We start from the raw sequence: 23,113 nt of genomic DNA, 5'->3' as shown, positions 1-23,113 counted from the left end.
ATTTTTAAAAATTATTTATTTAGGCCATGCTGCCTGGCTTGTGGGATTTGGGTTCCCTGATCAGGGATCAAACCCATGCCCCCTGCAGTGGAAGCTTGGCGTCCTAACCACTGGACTGTGTGGGAATTCCTAGATAATTGGGTTTTGATTAATCAGAAAAAGTTGTCCATAGCATGAAATAAATTCAGGCAGAGAAATAAGAAATTTAAATATCATTCAAGGAATGATAATAATTTTCCTGTTTTAGTGGGCAAAGCTTTCTTTATCTATTAAAAGAAACAAACACTGCTCTTAACAGCAAAAAAGGATGCTTTGAATCTCTCAATAGAAATGCTTTAAGTATTGCTTGTGCAGTTGGGGTGATGAATTTGCATTAAGCATCCCCAATCTCAACTTATTTCCTTCATTTTAAAGAACACTGGCTGTGGATAATTGGTTAATGAATAAGGGAAAGTATCAAGAGTTCCAAGAGGGCCAGAATAGACCACCCCAAAATATGCTGCTTTGAAATAAGGATTATGTTAAGCTAAAGATCATTAAAAATCACAGATTTAAGAAGAGCTGTTTACCCCCCACTAACTGCCTAAAAAATAAAGCATAAATTCCCTCTTTTGTATAGAGAATTTACATTAGTAAAGTAAATTTCCACTTTGTAAATCAGTCTGTATACCAGGAAGAGTGCTACTCCTGGAGACAACACTTATCACCTGAGAGAATCTCCCCTATATAACAAGACAACCCTTACTTACCACACGGTTTTTTTCCTTACCTTCCCACAACTTGCTTCCCCTACCTGGAAGCCCCATACCCCCGTTGTTTCCTATTTGTGACCCAAAAAGGTATGTGTGTGTGTGCTAAGCCATTAAGTCATGTCCAACTCTTTGCAACCCTTTGGACTGTAGCTCACCAGGCTCCTCTGTCCTTGGAATTTTCCAGGCAAGAATACTGGACTGGTTTGCTATTTCCTTCTGCAGCACATCTTCCTGACCCAGGGATCAAACCCAAATCGCCTGTATCTCTAGGTCTTCTGTATTATAGGCGGATTCTTTACTCACTGAGCTGTTGAGGAAGCCCTAAAATGGTATACAGGTTTCAGTCATCTGACTCTCCACAAGTCTCATTTCTTTTTGAAACTACCATGCATAGGAAACAAAAAACAAAAAAAAACAAACAAAAAAAACCCAAACCAAAACAGGGAATAATATATATATACATACAGCTGATTCACTTTGCAGTACAGTAGAAACAACTTTGTAAAGCAACTAGACACCAGTAAAAATTAATTAAAAAAATAAAGAAGAAATTCAGTAAAGGTGATTGCACCAAGAAAAAAAAAGAAAAGAGAAGAAAAAAGGAACTCCTGTGCATACACATAATTAAACATTTTTTTCCTCTTGTTAATCTGTCTTGTGAGTTTGGTTCCCATGTCCCAGCTGCTGAATCTAGGAGGGTGGAGGGAAGAAATGTAACCTCTCCTACAAGTTCAAAGCACACATGGTAAGTAAAGAAAGATGCTCCTTGAGGTTGCCAGGAAGGAGAAAAGGAATTCCTAAAGAAGAAACTTTCTGAGCTGAGTCTTCAAGATTGACTAGTTTTCTAGGGTAGGATATACTGGGAAATAAGAAGACATAAGAGAGGAAAAGTATGTTGTAGTACCATGAAGTCAAGTTGAGCATGGTGTGTTTAACCTGTTGGAGAAAAAAACCACTGGCTTCAAATGACATCACTTGTGCTAAAAGCCCATGATACCAAATCTAGATTCAATACTTGACCTAATTATGGTTTTGATCTTCCCCAGAAATGTAACCTTGATCTCTGGTGGCCACTACCTGCAGTGACTTGAAGCAAGATTTTGGTTCCCAGCCACAGACTGTAGTCAGGCCTCAGCGGCGAGGATGCTGAATTCTAACCACTAGATCAGTGGCCAGGGACCCATCAGCTGTCTAGAAATGAATCCACAGAGAGACAGAAAGTAGTGAAACAAGTACCGTGTTTGTTAGGAGGAAAAATGGTACATGTGGATAATGGGTACACACAGACAGGCTGAGAGAGAGAGAGGGTCATGCCTGCATGAATCACTTTAATGGGGCATTTCTTCAGGGTTTCCTTTGGTGAATCGCCTTGCTTTGCCTGGCTCTGAATTTGTATTTGGTATATCTCAGGGTCCCCCCATCTCTTAGCCAAGATGGATTCCAGTGAAGAAGCCTATAGGTAGTTGATACCATCCTTCCTGTTTGACCTTCAGGGGGCCTTTCTGCACATGTGTAGTTGGGAAGGTTTCTTTGACTTGAGAATGAGGAATCTTGTCTTTTATCTCTTATCTGGGCAGGGCTTAACTTTTCCTCCCTCCCGCTATTTTGGAGTATCTGAACTCCAGCTGCTTAGCCTGGGAACATCTGTCTCCTGCCTCAATCTTAATCAACCAGTGTGGAATTTTCTGGTCAGCACTAATGTGGTGACCTCTCATATATGCCCTCTTCATCCCTAAGGAAAAAGAGGCAACCTGCATGATAAAAGCCTGTGCTAGTCCTTTCCCCCAGTAAGATGCCCTGGCCTAAAAAGTCATCCTCTTCTTTTTCATCTCATGTAGCAACTAGATGAGATGCGGCCTGATTCATAAATTGTTGAATAAAACCAATTAGAACTTCATATTTACTCCGTTGAATTTTGTTTCTTAACAAAAGACAGTTGGCTGTAGTTGAGGATCCCCGGGGTGGAGGGTGTTAGGAAATGCATACAGGCTTTTTAAGATTACACTTGTTCGAATAGCATCAAGAAGATAATAAGTTCTTTTAACTAAACTATGTGTGTAAGTGGTTATATGATAAGTGTTTTAAATTTTGTTTTGTGGCTTTTTAATTTTATTAAAGTTACATACATAAATGCTTTTAAATGACACTATTTCGATAAACTTTTGGTAATAAACAAGTTATTTTTTATTCCATTTGTTCTCCATTACTCCATTCCCCTCCCTTCTCTACCATTCCCTGGAAGTAGCCCCGGAAGTGACCATCTTCAGCTCTTAATTATTGCCTCCTGTGTTTGCTCTAAATACCTAAGTAACATACTTGTGTTAATTTTTAGAATTAGTTTTATATATATTTTGATTTTTACTATAGGAAGATGAAAATTTAATAGGTTGTCTTAATTCGTTCAGTCGGCTGTAACAAAATATCACAGACTGGGCGGCTCATAAACATTTATTTCACACAGTTCTGGAAGTTATAAAATCAGAAGATTAGAGTATCAACATGGTCCTGTGAGGGTCTCTTTGGGGTCCCAGATTTCCTATTATAGTCTTATGTTGCAAAAGGGCAAGGCAGCTTTCTCAGACTTCTTCTTTATGGGCACTAATAATCCTTCTAAATAACCCACCTACCAATGTCACCAAGTACAACTTCATGTGGCACACAGTGAGGCCAAGCAAACCTAAATGTTGGAGTTTTGGAGCAGAAAAAGGTTTATTGCGGGACCAAACAAGGAGAAAAGTGGTCCATGCTCAGAAACTCCCAATTTTTGGATGGTTTTGGGGGAGGTGATTTTAGAGGTAAAATGTGGAGTGAGGGATGCAGGGTGTGTGACTTTCTTCTGATTGGTTGATGGTGATCCTCTAAAATCAACTTCCTTCTTGGCTCGTGATTCTATCTTTTCTTGTTTCCTGAGTAGACTTCTTTTTGATTCTAGCATCCTCAGGCACATAACTGGAGCTATTTTCAGTGTCCAAGAAATGCATTTCTTTTTTTTTTTTCATTTATTTTTATTAGTTGGAGGCTAATTACTTTACATCATTGCAGTGGTTTTTGTCATACATTGAAATGAATTAGCCATGGATTTACATCAAGAAATGCATTTCAAAAACATAAACTTATTAAAAACTATATAGTAAAATCTCATAAAATGGAATTCAAATTTTATAGCCTGGCAATTATATTATCTGTAACTTCTTAAAAATGTACCTACCTGTGGCTTAGACATATGGAAATTTCTATAGGGCTACCCCAGGGTTTATAGGTAATTAAAACCTGCTCAGGGCTTCCCAGGTGGTACAGTGGCAAAGGATCCACCAGCAACGCAGGAGGTGCAAGAGATGGGGGTTCAACCCCTGGCTTGGGAAGATCCCTGGAGGAGGAAATAGCAACCAATACAACAGTATTCTTGCCTGGAAAGTTCCACAGTCAGAGGAGCCTGGTGGGCTATAGTCCATGGGGCTGCAAAGAGTCAGACATGACTGAGTGAGTGCAAGCATCCAAAACTGAGTGTAATATAAATTGGTGGCAATTGTGGACAACTGCAGAGTGAACGGTCCATCTAAAAGTGAACACCCTGATAATGTTAATAAATGTCAGCTCTTAAAAAAAAATCTGTACTTGAAATATATCCTATTTTTATGTTAATAATAAGACTTTTTAAATGGCCAAGAATAAGGATATATGGCCAAATTGAAATGACTGGAATAAATAGCAGAACCTTAAAAAAATAAATAAATAAATAAAAGTGAACACCCTCTGCTTAGTTCCAGCAGATTTTTGTCATGTGGACATTTGGGCCAATTTGTCAGATACTTTTAGAGCTAGGTAAAGTCTCTCTCTCTCTCTCTCTTTCTCTCTCTAAAATGTGGGCAATTAGCAAATATTTGAGAACTCCTGTCTTGCCAAACAAAACCAAAGGTAGGATTCAGTCACCGGTTGCGACCTCTGCCTGCTCAAAGTAAGTTTATTGACTCTGCCCCAGGCAGGAACACATTCCTATTTTTTTAGCCTTTCTCATGTTGTTCATTTCACTTTAAGTACTTTTTCCTCTGTATCTATTCAACTATACCATTTTTCAAGTTCTAGGTCAATTTTCACCTCTTTCCTTTTCTTTCTGCTTCAGTATCACCCTCCACTGGGATAATATATGTCTATAATCTGATGATTTCTTTTGTGAATTTATCATGAACTATCTTTGATTTTACTATTAGTTCTGCCACTATTTTTAAATTAAATATGAAACTTTTTTTTGTAGAGACACCCTTAAGAGATTTGTAGCCCAACACCTATTATGTAAAGAGAAGAGGATAAGTAAATTCCCTAACATCATATTGTAAGGTAGTTACAGATTGCAGAGGCTTTTCAAAGCGCCTTGCATATAGTTAAGTATTGGATACATAAATGCTGATTGGGGGAAAAAAAAGTCTATTGATGTAATAAATGCCTTCTTTAGAGTTTTGTTCCAATTTCTTAACATTTAAACATAAAAGTCTAGAATCAGCAATAAAAAAAACCATATTTTGCAGTGTTATCTATAAACTATAGTTCGGTTCAATTGCTCAGTCATGTCCAACTCTTTGAGACCCCATGAACTGCAGCATGCCAGGTCAGGTGGCCAAAGTATTGGAGTTTCAGCTTCAGCATCAGCCCTTCCAATGAACACTCAGGACTTATCTCCTTTAGAATGGACTGGCTGGATCTTCTTGCAGTCCAAGGGACTCTCAAGAGTTTTCTCCGACACCACAGTTCAAAATCATCGATTCTTTGGCACTCAGCTTTCTTTATAGTCCAATTCTCACATCCATATATGACTACTGGAAAAACCATAGCCTTGACTAGATGGACCTTTGTTGGCAAAGTAATGTCTCTGCTTTTTAATATGCTGTCTAGATTGGTCATAACTTTTCTTCCAAGGAGCAAGTGTCTTTTAATTTCATGACTGCAGTCACCATCTGCAGTGATTTTGGAGCCCGGAAAAATAAAGTCTGCCACTGTTTCCACTGTTTCCCTATCTATTTGCCATGAGGTGATACGACCAGATACCATGATCTTAGTTTTCTGAATGTTGAGCTTTAAGCCAACTTTTTCACTCTCCTCTTTCATTTTCATCAAGAAACTCTTTAGTTCTTCACTTTCTGCTATCAGGGTGGTGTCATCTGCATATCTGAGGTTATTGATATTTCTCCTGGCAATCTTGATTCCAGCTTGTGCTTCATCCAGCCCAGCATTTCGCATGATATACACTGCATATAAGATAAAAAATATCTTGAGGTTACAACATCCAGCCTTGAGGTTCCTTTTTTCCTGATTTGGAACCAGTCTGTTGTTCCATGTCCAGTTCTAACTGTTGCTTCTTGACCTGCATACAGATTTCTCAGGAGGAAGGTCAGGTGGTCTGGTATTCCCATCTCATTAAGATTTTCTACAGTTTGTTGTGATCCATGCAGTCAAAGGCTTTGGCATAGTCAATAAAGCAGAAATGTTTTTCTGGAACTCTCTTGCTTTTTCGATGATCCATCAGATGTTGGCAATTTGATCTCTGGTTCCCGTGCCTTTTCTAAATCCAGCTGGAACATCTGGAAGTTCATGGTTCACATCCTGTTGAAGCCTGGCTTGGAGAATTTTGAGCATTACTTTGCTGGCATGTGAGATGAGTGCAATTGTGCAGTAGTTTGAACATTCTTTGGCAATGCCTTTCTTTGAAACTGGAATGGAAACTGACATTTTCCAGTCCTGTGGCACTGCTGAGTTTTCCAAATTTGCTAGCATAATAAGTGTGGCACTTTCACAACATCATCTTTTAGGATTTGAAATAGTTCAAGTGGAATTCCATCACCTCCACTAGCTTTGTTCGTAGTGATGCTTCCTAAGGCCCACTTGACTTTGCATTCCAGGATGTCTGGCTCTACATGAGTGATCACACCATTGTAGTTATTTGGGTCATGAAGATCTTTTTTGTAGAATTCTTCTGTGTATTCTTTCCACGTCTTCCTAATAGCTTCTGCTTCTTTTAGGTCCATACCATTTCTGTCCTTTATTGTGCCCATTTTGCATGAAATATTCCCTTGGTATCTCTAATTTTCTTGAAGAGATCTCTAGTCTTTCCCATTCTATTGTTTTCCTCTATTTCTTTGCATTGATCACTGAGGAAGGCCTTTTTATCTCTCCTTGATATTCTTGGGAACTCTGCATTCAAATGGGTATATCTTTCCTTTTCTTTTCTCAGCTATTTGCAAGGCCTCCTCAGACAACCATTTTGCCTTTTTGCATTTCTTTTTCTTGGGGATGTTCTTGATCACTGCCTCCTGTACAATGTCACAAACCTCCATCCACAGTTCTTTAGGCACTCTGTCTATCAGATCTAATCACTTGAATCTATTTCTCACCTTCAATTTATAATCGTAGGAGATTTGATTTAGGTCATACCTGAACGGTCTAGTGGTTTTCCCTACTTTCTTTAATTTCAGTCTGAATTTGGCAATAAGGAGTTTATGATCCGAGCCACAGTCAGCTCCTGGTCTTGTTTTTGCTGAGTGTATAGGTCTTCTCCATCTTTGGCTGCAAAGAATAGAATCAGTATGATTTTGGTACTGACCATCTGGTGATGTCCATGTGTAGAGTCTTCTCTTGTGTTGTTGGAAGAGGGTGTTTGCTATACCAGTGTGTTCTCTTAGTGAAACTCAATTAGCCTTTTCCCTGCTTCATTCTGTACTCCAAGGCCAAATTTGCCTATTATTCCAAGTATCTCTTGACTTCCTACTTTAGCATTCCAGTCCCCTATAATGAAAATAATATCCTTTTTGGGTGTTAGTTCTAGAATATCTTGTAGGTCTTCACAGAACTTTTCAACTTCAGCATCATCAACATTACTGGTTGGGGCATAGACTTGGATTACTGTGATATTGAATGGGTTGCCTTGGAAACAAAGAGAGGTTATTCTGTCATTTTTGAGATTGCATCCAAGTACTGCATTTTGGACTTTGTTGACTGTGATGACTACTCCATTTCTTGTTAGGGATTCTTGCCCACAATAGTAGATACAATGGTCTTCTGAGTTAAATTTATCCATACCAGTCCATTTTAGTTCACTGATTCCTAAAATGTAGACGTTCACTCTTGCCATCTTTTGTTTGACCACTTCCAATTTGCCTTGATTCATGCACCTAACATTCCAGGTTCCTAGGCAATATTGCTCTTTAAAGCATCAGACTTTGCTTCTATCACCAGTCACATCGACAACTGGGTGTTGTTTTTGATTTGGCTCCGTCTCTTCATTCTTTCTTGAGTTATTTCTCAACTGATCTTCAGTAGCATACTGGGGACCTATTAACCCAGGAATCTCATCTTTCAGTGTCCTATCTTTTTGCCTTTTCATACTGCTCATGGGGTTCTCAAGGCAAGAATACTGAAGTGGTTTGCCATTCCCTTCTCCAGTGGACCACGTTTTGTGAGAACTCTCCACCATGATCCGTCTGTCTTGGGTGGCCCTACACGACATGGCTCATATTTTCATTCAGTTAGACAAGGCTGTAGTCCGTATGTTCAGATTGGTTATAAAGCCAAAAGGCTTTGAAGCGATGGTCTCCAACAAACTATGTGATCCTACCTATGTGATTATCAGCAACTATAATGAAAGTGATTTCACACAAACTCCTGGACTAGCCTTTAAAAGTACTGCTCTCATGATCTGACTTCCTTGCTGGAGAAATCTTGTGGGCAGGCCCTGAGTATACAGTTGAGCAGGAGAGCTTCCCAGGTAAGTCAAGGCTTCTAGTGTCTCTGCTAAGGTGTCAGAAATGTGAAAGGATAGGTCTTGATCCTAGAGATCAACGCAGCTACTGATATAATACTTCTAATTTTGTCTGTGTATACAAAGCCGGCACAGGTATTGCCTACTCAGGCTTCTCCAGAAATCCTTACTCACAGACACATGAGCAAAATGGAAGATCATTGTTTTTAGCTGCTAAGTTTTAGAGTGGTTGGTTATTCAACAGAGACAACTGGGACAACAACTATATTATTGTGTTTAACGTAATTTTTTCCTCCAAATGTGTGTGTTCTTACAAAATATGTGTATCTTTTGGGTGAATATTTAATTTTCCTAAATGTTATTATAAAATGTATCTAATTTTCTTTTCCACTAAGCACAACGTTTTTGATATTCATTCGTGTTGGAACCTAGACATCTATTTGTTACTTTAATTTGTTGTGTAAATTCATACGTTTATCCACACATTTTATTTACCTTCTTTTCTTCTAGAGACTGACATTCATGTTGCCTCCAGCTTACAGCTGCTACACATGATTTTGTGATAAATATCCTAGAGTCTCTCTTTACCTACTTGTGTGAGAATTTATTTGAGTTTATGAACAGAAAGTCTCTATCGCAAGCTGTGTCTACACTTTATTTGCCTCAGTAATGATAGATTCTCTCTAGTATGGCTGTGCCAGTTCATCCTTCCACTAGCAATGTATGGGAGTCTTAAAACACCACCTTCTTTACAATAATTGAAATCATCCAGCTTTCTCATTTTTTCCTGTATAATATTTTAAAATGAGATCTATTTTTAATTTTATGTTTCTAATTACCATTGATTTCTAATGGCATTTTTGCACACACTGATCCTTTGTGTTTCCTTCTTTTAACTATATTTTTACCTTTCTCATTTCAGTATTTCTTTTGCCTAGAGTACATCCTTATATGTAGTGTTAGATTGGAATCTCGTTTTCTTTTTGCCATACAAGGAACACTTTCCTTCCTGTCTTTCTACTCACCAAACTTTACTAAACAGTATGTCCTTCCCGCACTGATGTGTGGTATCTTTTCTATCTTATAGTGAAAAAAAACTGTTAGGCACTCAGTGACATCCACCTCTTTGTGACCCTATGGACTGTAACGTTCCAGGCTCCTCTGTCCATGGGGTTTTTCAGGTTGCCATTTCCTTCTCCAGAGGATCTTTCTGATCCAGGGATCAAACACATGTCTCCTGTGTCTCCTGCATTTTCAGGCAAATTCTTTATCCTTGAGTCATCATATACTATTGCATATATGATAGCTTCTTAAATACCGTTGCATAAGAAATTCAACGTGAGTTATTTTATTTGATAAATCATTGAACAAAATCCCAATAAAGCAGTCGTATTTATTGTTCTTATACTGAACTTAAGATAATTAATTATTTTATTGGGCTATATGTTGGTGTTTAGAGTTTTTGGTTGGAAAATATTCTATTTAATTTATTTGTATTTGCCTTACTTGTCTTTATAGACATAGTTGTTTTTATGAGCTCTATAAAATCCTAGATCCAAATAAAAATGTATTTGGTAATATATTTCAGTATAATTTTATAGAAAATTAAGTGGTGTTTTATCTACATATGTTACATATTTTATATGAAGGCATTAACAGAATTATTTAAGCATAATTTTTCTACATATCATATATGAGAGCATTACATGCTTAAATGGTTCTTAATAATGACCTCATACAGAGAAGACCAGTGAAAATACTTTAAAAAAACAGCAAGCAGTTCTAGGAAAAAGGACAACCTAGAAGAACAACAAGGAGGTGGGAGGGGGGACCGGGATGGGGAATACATGTAACCCCATGGCTGATTCATGTCAATGTATGACAAAACCCACTGCAATGTTGTGAAGTAATTAGCTGCCAACTAATAAAAAAATGAAAAAAAAAAGAAGAACAACAATATCTGTCTTAGAACTGTCAGTTGATTTTTAGCAATAATTTGGGGAGCACTAATGACATAGCCTGAATTCATGTGTTTCAGTTAAGTGAGGTATAAATAAAAACACAAAAGCTGGAAATTAGATTTATTTATTAATAGTAATTCTAGCCTGCCTAATTCAAAATGCCCAGAATCTTTCCTAATATTGAGCTTTCGAACTTCAAAAGCCCGTTTTGTTGATAAAAATGGGCAATATTCCTGAGTCTGTGGCCTCTAATCTGGTGACATTAAAGGGAGAATTTGGGGACATGAAGTCCATGACTTAAAGCCTTATAACCTTCCTGGAGGTTGTCTTCTCCAACAGTATGTCATGAGAAAAAAAACAACAGCCCTTCTCACTGTCATACCTCTAAACAGTACAAAAGATCAATATGGTTCAATCTTAATATTACATGTTTGTCTTACACTTAAAAAAGAAATATACACTAACAAAATGCTTTGATGGCATTGCTCTCCAGAGAATCAAACTTTATGCTGTTCATTATCTTTGAGGGCTTTATTCCTCCTAGGAACAATAGTGTTTGATGGCAATGAAGACCAATAACACTAGAGACAAAAATCTATTCATCTATTGAATGTGGGTGAATGAACTTGGGTTGAAAGTGTGTATATTAGAATGTTTCCAGTTTAGATTCTTAATAGAGTATCCCTTCTTTATGTTTCTACAGGATTTAAAACCAAACTGAAATCCAGATATTGATAAGCAGCTGTTTCCCATAACCAACTACATGGTATGTGTTTAAGCTTGTGTTAAGGCACAACGAAAGATAGCAAATCTTAAGGTCTTATTTCTTTTTTCATGGAAAGCATATGACTTTAATTCACATGTACCTTTGAAATCTTGCCACTGTTTGTGTACATCAGCAGTAGCATTTCAGTAGAGCATTAAATTATAGTATTTCTGTTTTATTATTATTGGCAAGATTAGAAATGAAAGAAAATAAAATAGTGTGAATGTGCTGTATATGGGAGTTATTTCAATAGGGCCAATTTTACAGATTGTTTGCAAAAGATTCTCTTAAACTTGCAAAATAGTGTTTATTGTTTCTCTATCTTACATGCTTTATGAATAGCTGTGATTTTTTTTCTCCTTTTGCTTAGAAGTCCCAACTGAAACTGGCTTTATTTCAACACTTCAAAATGAATTCCTCCAAATGGAATATAAATTGAATTGCTCTCAGGAATAAAATCACTTAGCTGCCATGAATCACAATTTGAGATTTTAAATAGCAAAGCATTCTGATTAGTGTGTGTATGTTGCATGTGTGTGTTCCAACATGTGTTCCCACTTATATACCAGAAGGAGGAATGATACATTTTTGACTGAACTATGAAATTCACTTGGAATATCACTTTTATAGAAGTGGAAGACAAGTTTTATCTTTGCCATGACTGATTTTGACAGTCAGAAATGGTAATGTGTGATGATATTTTATAATATTCTCCTCTCTCCACTCATTTCCTAAGCTTTAACATAGCAAATATTATATTAGTGTACTGTATTATTTTCAAATATTTAACATATTTGACATATTTTAGGATGCAAATAACATCAGCATCACCATTTGTTCCTTATTTTCAGGTATTTAAATAATGTTAATACTTCATTTTTTGGCTTTTCAACTCCATTCAAACACACACTACTCCTGAATTTGTGAAATATAAATGATACCATCAATGAAGTATCAGTATGTTATATTTAAATAGCTATTCCAAGAGTGAAGTTTATCAACATGTACTTGTTTTTCTAGTAATTGGAAGCTCCTTTTCTGCAATTGGAGGCTCCTATCCTAAGAATTATTATTTCTAATTTTTTATTTCCATTCTTTTTCTTGAAGAAAGATTTATAGGGAATATTTAGAGGAGGGTATCAATTGGCAGATTGAGTTACCTGGTTTCATTGCCTGAATTCCCCAAACCACCAGAGTCTTTCAAAACACGTTGTAAACAGAATTAGGTACTCAGAATTCTTAGACTGCATTTCAAACATGCCCTTCCTCATTGTCACTCAAGTAGTTTTTTTTGTGTGTGTGCTGTAATCTACTTTATTATTTTTCAGGCAATTAATGAATTACCTATACATGTAATTGACCAAACTGTAAGGTACTATTGTAAAAGTTTTACTCTTTTGTATAGTTTCCTCCCTTTATATAAAAATCATTAATTTTGCTTTTGCAACTTTATTTTGGTTAACATTTTCACAGTATGAAGTTTTCTTCCTTTTACTTTGAACCTACTTCTTTATATTTAGTGTGCGTTTTTGTAGACATGTATAGCTGAATTTTGATTTTTCATCAAACCTGATGTCTGTGTTTTAATTGGTATGTATAGGTTGCTTATAATTAATGTTATTATTAAAGTGGTTGGAATAAAACCTACCATCCTACTGCTATTTTCTATTAGTTCCATTTTTTAATTTATTTTCTCTATTTTCTGCCATCTTTTAGCTTGTAAAAGGTGTAATTTACAGGATTCCATTTAATCACTTCTAATTTTTATTTAACTTATATGCAGAGTACATCATGAAAATGCTGGGCTGGATGAAACATAAGATGGAATCAATATTGCCAGGAAAAATGTCAATAACCTCAGATATGCAGATGACATCACCCTTATGGCAGAAAGCAAAAAACTAAAGAGCCTCTTGATGAAAGTGAAAGAGGAGAGTGAAAAAGTTGGCTTAAAAATAAGACCCAGAGGGATGGGATGGAGAGGGAGGCGGGAGGGGGGATCGGGATGGGGAATACATGTAAATCTGTGGCTGATTCGTGTCAATGTATGGCGAAAACCACTACAATATTGTAAAGTAATTAGCCTCCAACTAATAAAAATAAATGGAAAAAAAAAAAAACAAACAAACAACATTCAGAAAACTAAGATCATGGCATCTGGTCCCATCACTTCATGGCAAATAGATGGGGAAGCAGTGGAAACAGTGGCAAACTTTCTTTTTGGGGGGCTCCAAAATCACTGCAGATGGTGACTGGAGCCATGAAATTAACAGACACTTGTTCCTTGGAAGAAAAGTTATGACCAAGCTAGACAGCATATTAAAAAGCAGAGGCATTACTTTGCCAACAAAAGTCTGTCTAGTCAAAGCTATGCTTTATCCAGCAGTCATGTATGGATGTGAGAGTTGGACTATAAAGAAAGCTGAGCACCGAAGAATTAATGCTTTTTGAACTGTGGTGTTGGAGGAGGCTCTTGAGAGTCCCTTGGACTGTAAGGAAATCCAACCAGTCCATCCTAAAGGAGATCAGTCCTGAATATTCACTGGAAGGGCTGATGCTAGAGCTGAAACTCCAATACTTTGGCCACCTGATGCAAAGAACTGACTCACCGGAAAAGACCCTGATGCTGGGAAAGACTGATGGTGGGGGAAGGGGTTGAGAGATGAGATGGTTGGATGGCATCACCGACTCAATGGACATGAGTTTGAGTAAACTCCGGGAGTTGGAAATGGACAGGGAGGCCTGGCATGCTGCAGTCCCTGGGGTCACAAAGAGGTGGCCATGACTGAGCAACTGAACTGAACTGATTGAATTATTATTTACATCTTGAAAATTTATAATGATTGCCCTCAGATTTACAATATATATCTTTAATTAGAACATACATTCAAACCATCTTATATAGATGTGTGGAAAAGCCTCGCAACAGTATACTCACAATTCCTTCATCCCATTTTTTGTACTATTATCATCAGATATTTTGTTTGTGTATGTGCTATCAACTCAGGATATCTAGTTAGCTTTTTTAGCTTTAGACAGTTTTCTCTTAAAGCAATTAAAAGTAAAAAAAAAAAAAGAAAGAATTTTATAACATTGTCACTTATTCTATGTCAACATTCTCCCTTTCTTTTTATAGATACAAGTCTTGGCATAACATATATTTCTGTCCCTCCCCCAGGGAAAGATAGTATTTTACTCTTCCCTTTGCCTTTCTGCAGTGGTTTTTCATCAGAAGCTGAAAGGACAGTGTATTTTCCCTTTATCCAGTAGCTGAAGGTCTTTGATTTATAGCAGAGGCTGACAAGGATACAGATAAGCACAGTGCCTTGCCTTTCATGGCTATTTGCGCCTCTTCCCTAAGTCTGCATCACAGGGATGCATTCTCATAATAGTCACCCTGCCCGACCTGTTCTTGTGAGTATCCAGTGAGATCCATAACTGCAAGACGGTACAAATTCCTCTTTTATCTGCTAATTCCAGAAGTTTCCAGGAGTTGGATATTCTCTAAATCACATACACTTTGCCATTCTTAAACTTCTTAGTTGAAGGCTTCATGTTGGTATCCAGTGGCATGTTCCCCAGTAAGCAAGTGCTCATGTTTCATTGCTCATTTGAGGCACCTGATTTTCTTTAGATTTCAGCTTACTTTGTTGACTTGTCACCTAAACTCTTTAAGAAAAGTTGTGAATTTGTAAGTTATATTTTATTACTTTGGTTGAAATAGTGCGAATTTTGCTCTTTCCATCTTTCATAAACATAACAAATTTTCCAATTTCTCTGCAACTGAAAAATTCTAACTATCCTACAAAAAACTTTTTGTAGTATAGTTACAACAACCAAACCAAACTTAAGTTTTTGTTATTTTTTTAAATTAAGTCTAATGTGTTCTTGTATGGGGCTGGTAAAGAATCTGCCTGAGATGTGGGAGACCTGGGTTCAATCCCTGGGTCAGGAAGATCCCTTGGAGGAGGGCATGGCAGCCCACTCCAGTATTCTTGCCTGGAGACTCCCATGGACAGAGGAGCCTGGAGGGCTACAGTCCACGGGGTCACAAAGAGTTGGACACAATTGAAGCAACTTAGCCCAAGTTTATAGTGTAAAACAATCTTTATCACCCTTACAATATCTCCATCATTGCCCAAGAATCACTTCCCGCAAGACTAGAAATATAAAGGAGCATACAAATATGTCTCCTGGGCTTGAACTCCACTGACATAAATTTCCACAAAATAATGTTATCTATTTTGTCTGTTATATCTTCTAACATGCCACAGAAAATGCAAGTTAAATTTTACGTGGTATTTTTCTCAGAGTCTCATGTGGGAAGCTAATAAATTCTTAATTATTTTATAAATTTCATATTCAATTAACTTTTTAGTAGAATGAAATAGTGTGTCTTGACAAAGTTATTTTGAATACCAGATGGCAAATATCAAGAAAAAACAATCTCTCCTTAAAATTCTTAGACTACAGTTTACAATAAAACTTTGTTAGCTGAATTGTATAATATTCTTTTGTACCAAACAAGTAAACTTTTTAAAGAAAATAAACTCAGTGTTCCATATTAATATATTATAATTCATTTCATTGGAATCCAAATGCAATCTAAAATAAACTTTAGTGCATTCATGGAAACTTAATGAACAAACATACTTATGATGGCCAGAGTTCCCTACAGCTCATATCATTATTTCTTAGTTGAAATTAATATCCATCAAATGAGAGCTTTTTGTAGGATAGTTAGAATTTTTCACTTGCAGAGAAATTGGAAAATTTATTATGTTTATCCATTTAATAGTGCCTCAAGATATGATCTGTTTTAGTTTAGCTTCTTCTTTTTTTTTTTTTAACACACACATGCTTAGGGAAAATGACTGGAACTATTTCTAATTATTTTTTAATAGTACAGTGTTAGATTGTACATTCCTTTGCCTGTTGGGACGACACAGAATTGGTGTTGTGTTTTGTTTTGTTTTATAAAAGGACACCCAGGCAGATAGTCAGATGAATATATGAGCAATCAGGTGCGAGATAAGACTCCATTATTTTCCCAACACTCCCAAGAAACTCTTAACTCAGTGCAACAAAAAAGGAAAATGTGGGAAAATGTTTTATTATTCTTAGATTTTAAGTGGAATCTACCTTGGTATAAATGTTGGATTGTTATAATGTACAGGAACAATTCCCAGCTTGACTTCTTTGGCCACTCTAATTTCTTCTTTCAGTAGGTTATTAACTTTAGGTCTCTTTCCCCCCCCCCCTCCTTTTTCCTGTTTCTCTTAGACTGGCTGGATTTTTCTATCCCATGGTTAGTATCTGTCATAAAATGAGTTCTCCAGAAGCAGATTCTGTGACGGAGATTATTATACAGGAGATATATTAAAGGTATTCCTGAAACCAACACTTAATGGAAAGAAGGGGGAGTACTGGACAAAGGAGAAAGTGGACTGCATTAGGATCTCAACGAAGGCCTCAGAGAATCCCACAGAGGGTCTTGAATCTTGAATGGTCCTTCAGAATTGTCATGAGTTGGGGTGAGGAATTCAGCTTTACACTCCCATGTTGATTAATCATTGCATGTGAGCCAGGCGAGAAGTGAATTTGCCTTGGGTGAAGCAGATCTCTTTAACAAAGGGACTCCAGTTCAGAGCTGACTATTGAAGGATCTCTTCATGAAGCCCTCCCAGAAGGTGGAAGATTAAGTCTTTCATCCTCAAAGGGTAACAATCACAGCATGCAAAAGAGTTCACCCCTGGCACCACTGAGAATCACATCTTAAATTTCAGTACAGCTCTTTCAGATTTCTAGGGGCTCTTAATCCTGTAAAATTAGTGAGAGGAACTACGGCTTCCACCACTATAGCTGATCTCTGGCTACAACTGATACTCCCTGTCTCCATGCTCTATCCTTTCCAGATTTTTTTGACTTTAAACTAGTATCTCTACTGCTGTTGGTTGCTTACCTGGTGATATGACCCAGACCCCCATCACTGAAAACTCTGAGCCCTGTGCAATGCACTTTTCTGAATCATGACCGCTGCGTTTTTTCCCCTAATTACTATAAAAGTTGTGGGCAGATTACAAAGAGGCACCCAAGTAGATTTCCTTTGTTGGAACATATTTCTCCCTGATCCATTGTGTAATAGCAGCTCTACCTGATGATTAGGATCAGTTATCCTTTCTAACATGGTGAATCCTCTTCTTGATTCCTGGTCTCTCAGCACAAGGAATCCAAAGTGATCCAGTTTCAACTGATCTTTATAGTTAAATGGAACTGCTTTGTGTTCCCTTATTCCAATGTTTCTCCCCCTTTGGGAGCCAGAACTTCTAAACCCCCACAGTTCAAAGCTGTAGGCATAGAAAGCACATATTCTCCAATAACGCCGCTAGTACTGATAGTAGCAGAGACGCTCCTCTTCTTACCACTCAGATTTTGGGTCCACGTAGTCCACCCACTGAAGAGACAGCTCCATATAAAGGTCCCTGATAGAGAATGTGCACTGCATCCTGGAAGATGGCATCAGATCCTCTCAAGCTGACTCCAAGCTGGTGCTTCGGCTGTGTTTTTACTATCTCTTTCTGCCATTTCTTTTTTATGTTTTTTTAAAAAAAATTATTTATTTTAATTGGAGGCTAATTACTTTATAATATTGTGGTGGTTTTTGCAATACACTCACGTGAATCAGCCATGGGTGTACCTGTGTTCCCCATCCTGAGCCTCCCACCCTTTTGTTTCCCCATCCCATCCCTCAGGTCATCCCATTGCACCAGCCCTGAGCACTCTGTCTCATGCATTGAACCTGGACTGGCGATCTATTTCACATATGATAATATACATGTTTCAATGCTATTCTCTCAAATCATCCCACCCTCGCCTTCTCCCACAGAGTCCAAAAGTCTGTTCTTTACATCTGTGTCTCTTTTGCTGTCTCACATATAGGGTCATCATTACCATCTTTCTAAATTCCATATATATGCATTAATATATTGTATTGGTGTTTTTCTTTCTGACTTACTTCACTCTGTATAATAGGCTCCAGTTTCATCCACCTCATTAGAACTGATTCAAATACATTCTTTTTAACAGCTGAATAACATTCCATTGTGTATATGTACCACAACTTTCTTATCTATTCATCTGCCGATGGACATCTAGGTTGCTTCCATGTCCTGGCTATTGTAAACAGTGCTGCGATGAACATTGGGGTGCACGTGTCTCTTTCAAATCTGTTTTCCTTGGTGTGTATGCCCAGCAGTGGGATTGCTGGATCATATGGCAGTTCTATTTCCAGTTTTTTAAGGAATCTCCACATTGTTCTCCATAGTGGCTGTACTAGTTTGCATTCCCACCAACAGTGTAAGAGGGTTCCTTTTTCTCCACACCCTCTCCAGCATTTGTTGTTTGTAGACTTTTAGATACCAGCCATTCTGACTGGCATGAGATGGTGCCTGGTGGTTTTGATTTGTAATTCTCTGATAATGAGTGATGTTGAGCATCTTTGCATGTGTTTGTGAGCCATCTGTATGTCTTCTTTGGAGAATCTTTCTGCCATTTCTTTAAGCCAGAAGCTTCTGGGTGGTATAGTTGTAATAGAATCAGTGAACACCACAGTCAAGCTCATACCAACTCTTCTTTTGCTATGAAGTAGTACCCCGTGCTGGTAGACTAAACAGTCTTTAAATCCTGGGAAAGTATTGTTGATGGAGATCTTGTAGTCAGGAAGTGCAAATCCATAATGAGGATGTAAGTTTATTCTTATCAAAATCAGTAGCTGCCACCTCTATCATAAAAGATGTTCAATGTGTTCAGTTTGACACCATGAGCCTAACTGGTGACCTTGAATGTTTGTACCATATTAAAACCCATCATTGGTCTCTATCACTGGCTTTTGACCATTCAGAAATGGCAGTGTTTAATCTACTGCAGAAAGTTGATGCTAGTATTGTTTGATCTTTCATAGCCCCCATCCCTACTTCTATGATTATTCTAGTTATGCACCTCTTTTTTAACCACCAGGATGGTTGATGACCAGGTATAGCTAGGGTCACTGGTGGGTAGTTTTGTCGACTTTGTTTTTTAATTCCTGTTTTCTAGTGTGAATGACCAGCTGTACTGCCTAGAACTCTGCTTTTAGGAAAGATTTTCTCTTATCACCTTCTTTCAAGGTCACCTTCTTATAAGTGCGACCTCTAGCCATTTCCAGCTTGCATCCTTATATGAGTCAAGCCATCCATGATTCATGATTACTTTCTGCTTCCTCTGCCAGTTGCTCACAACAGAACCCCTTCATTAGTCATTAAACATAAGCTGCCTCTGGGCCTGTAAATTTGGGAGAAGTAGTTCTTCTTAACAGAGGCAATTCCCCCAAATGGCAAACAGTTGATTAATGTCTGCCATCAGCTCTCCCACAGCTGGGGAAATAAATCCTTCATTCTCGAAGGGAGATCTAGGCAGCTAAAATATCATATATATTTGCAACTAGGAGAAAAATTTCCCAAAATAAGGAATAGAAAATGTGACTAAATTTTATCCTAAGATGAAAAATGTCTTGATGCTTTGCCCCACTAAACTTCAAACTCAAGAGATTCACAATGAATGATTATCCTCGGACTGTAATTATGATAAAATATAGAACACTGAGCCTTCTGAGCCACAGCGTTTCTGTATCAGTATTCTTTCTCACTTAAGTGCAAACTCCCATAGTTTGGACATCAAAAGCTCTCTATAGTCTGGTCCCAACTGATTTCAAACTGAATTTTCATTTGTCTCAACCATTTACTATATATTCTCAGTGCTATCAATTTCAAATTCACAAGAATGCTATGAATTAGATTTCATTATCTACATTTTACAGGCAAGGAGGAAAAGGCTTAGAGAGGTTTAATAAATTGCCTAAAGCTACATGTTTGGTCTAGTGACAGAAGTGGGAATCAATCTACCATTCTTTGTAACTCCAAATTTGTATTCATATTGCCTTGCATGTTTGACAAATACGTGACTGACTCAGTAATGGATCTGTAGTCCAACCCATAAACAAAAATATTTAACCCATAACAAAAATATTTAACTGTTAAAAAAAAACCTCCCAATTTATTAATGCATTTATCTTTCTAATCAAACTAACAAAATTAATCCATTCTAGTAGTCTTTTAATAAGCCAATATGGAAAGTAAGTGTATGAATAGGTAGTGATATGCTGTTTTTAAGGATCCAGAGTTCAATAAGTAGCTGTTTATTTTGTGCCTTTGACTTTATACAATGTAGACAAAGTAAATTCCCTGCAGAATTTATAGGCTCTGAGGTGCATAACGATAATAGGAAGAGTAGGGGTGTTTTTGCTTTAGTTTATCAAATATTCCTTAATTGAAATCTCCACTGTGATTTGAATTAATGACAAAACATATAATCTTCTGATTTCTAAGATTTTCAGTTTGGGAGGTTTAACCACAGTCAGTTTATAATCCAATGCTAGTCCTTTCTGCCTCCAAATGGCATGTTCTGCTTAGGGTAATCTATTAGTTTGTTAAGGCTTCCATAATGAAGTTTCATAAGCTGGGTGTTGTAAACAATAGAAGTTATCTTCTCACACTTCTAGAGGCTTGAAGTCTGAGATCAAAGTGTTGGCAGTGTTAGTTTCTTCTGAGGCCTTTCTCCTTGGCTCCCATGTTCCCCTCCTTAGCTGTCTTTATGTTCATAAGGTATTCTTCCTCTATGCATGTCTTTGTCCAGATTTCCTTTACTTATAAGGGCATTTGTTATATTGGATTTGGAGAAGGTAATGGCAACCGACTCCAGTGTTCTTGCCTGGAGAATCCCTTGGACAGAGGAGCCTGGCGGGCTATAGTCCTTAGGGCTGCAAAGAACTGGACACAACTGAGTGACCGAGCATGTCATATTGGATTAACACCCACCCCGATGACTTCATTTTAACTTAATTAGCTCATAAAACTGCTATCTCTAAATATAGTCACACTCTAAGGCAATGGATGTTGGGACTTCAAAATTTTAATTTGGGGGAAATACAATTCAACCCATAACGAGAGGAGAGCTCTTGTGGAAGCCACAGGGTTGATAGACCATGCTGGGGCTGGGTTGGCTTCTGGGCTCTCTGGTGGGCCTTAGGGTGCATATTGTCAAGTCTGGTCATCAGCCACAAACTGAGCTTTACCTGTAAGATCCATAGGTCTTTCTTCTGACACTTTGACCATCCATGAGACTGCTGGGTCTGTGGACTCTCCATCTAGTTAACTTCTATATCCTTCTGGAGATGGGGGGAGGTTTGAATCTTATACAGATTGCACAGGCTACAGGAAAGCTGCTGATTCTGCCTTGGTCTTTTTCTTTCTGCAACACTCCAGGTAGCATTTGCTGCTCTTTAACCCAGGGAGATCCTTCAAGGCTACTGCCTTCCTGGGAGCAGACACCAGACCCCTTTGCTTTAAAATCGCTGGAATTGTCTGCCCGTTTATCTTCTTTATCTTGGAGCAAATATTGATCAAGTCTGCTTCTTAATTGTTCTCCTCTCAATGCTTTCCTTTCTTCCTCATCTTGAAGGATTCTTTTCTCTTTATATGTAAGAGCAGAAGAGGGAATGGAGAGATGAAGAACAACTTCTCCCTGTATATGGAATATTCTGCAATCTATCCTTTCTGGATCACGGCTTTTAAGCAAAAAACTGGGAACTTTTTCCCCTTGGACTTTGGTTCCTTGAAGATAGGGTTGTCTCATGTCTTTCAGCTGAATGGAGCATCTTACACTTAAAAGGAGAGGTCAGGTAAAAAATACATACGTAGTTTAGTTTTCAGAAGATCTTCTTCTCCACAGTGTCTATCACAAAAAGCAGTAGTAGTCAAGAGCTCTGGTATCTGATTGCAGCTCTCCTAGTGAGTTTAAGCTTGGCGCTTATTTTTTATGGACCTCAGTTACTCATCTGTAAATGAAGAGGTTGATGTAGATAATGTCTGAAGTCCTTCCCAGCATTAAAATTCTATGCCTCTGTGATGATATATTTAAGTCAGCTTCTAAAGGACTGCTTTCTATCGGTACTTTAAAATGAATAGAAGTAAAATGCCTTATGTTTTCCCAGTTTTTAATTTTATGATTGCCCGTGGGTTTTTACAAATACTCTTTTTCTTTGACTGTTAGCGTTACAAATGATTATAATTTTATGTGACTTTCCAGGCAATGCCACTGCCCTCAAAAATTTTCAGGACCTATCATTTAAGAAAAAAAAAAAGCATCATCAATGCACAGAGCTCTGAGAGGCTTTTTCTCTATGAGAGCCCAGATAAATAAAATTACATGTGGTCAATAATTCCAAAATCAGCTATAAAGAAGTCATATTTCAAAATAGTACCTTATTCAGTTACTTGTTTTGAATATCTTGGAGTCCAGCCCTGCTTTTGTTGACAGTATTTCTGAGAATGTTGACATTCCAACAGCAGCACCCATCAATTTGGGGGTAAGTGTTTGGAGTATGGGACAGTGTAGGAGATTGTAGCTCACCCTCTACAAAATCTGCTAAACTGGTTTTACCTGATTCTAGCTCTTAGGAAGTTTTTAAGGGAAAGCCCAAGTGTCTGCCTTGAGCAAAACGTTAGGGTTGAACTATAAAGCCTTCAAAAATGTATAGAATTATAATTATTGATGATGAGTGAAATTTTAAATGGTTGAATGCTCACTTTGTATAAGCACGTTGAAACCTGATGTGATATATACCATTCCTCTGACATTTCCCAGAAAACTTCACCACAGCAGATTTCTGTTGTCAGGTCTACTATTGCTGTTTGCTGGCCAAAGAGTTGGCAAAATTTCAATAAGAGATCTGCCCAAGTCCAAAACTTGTCCCTGAGGATACAGTGGGAAAACGTAATGAGAGTGCTGTGTT

Source organism: Odocoileus virginianus, chromosome 12 (assembly GCF_023699985.2).
Source record: "Odocoileus virginianus isolate 20LAN1187 ecotype Illinois chromosome 12, Ovbor_1.2, whole genome shotgun sequence".
NCBI lineage: Eukaryota > Metazoa > Chordata > Mammalia > Artiodactyla > Cervidae > Odocoileus > Odocoileus virginianus.
This window is presented reverse-complemented; position numbering follows the sequence as displayed.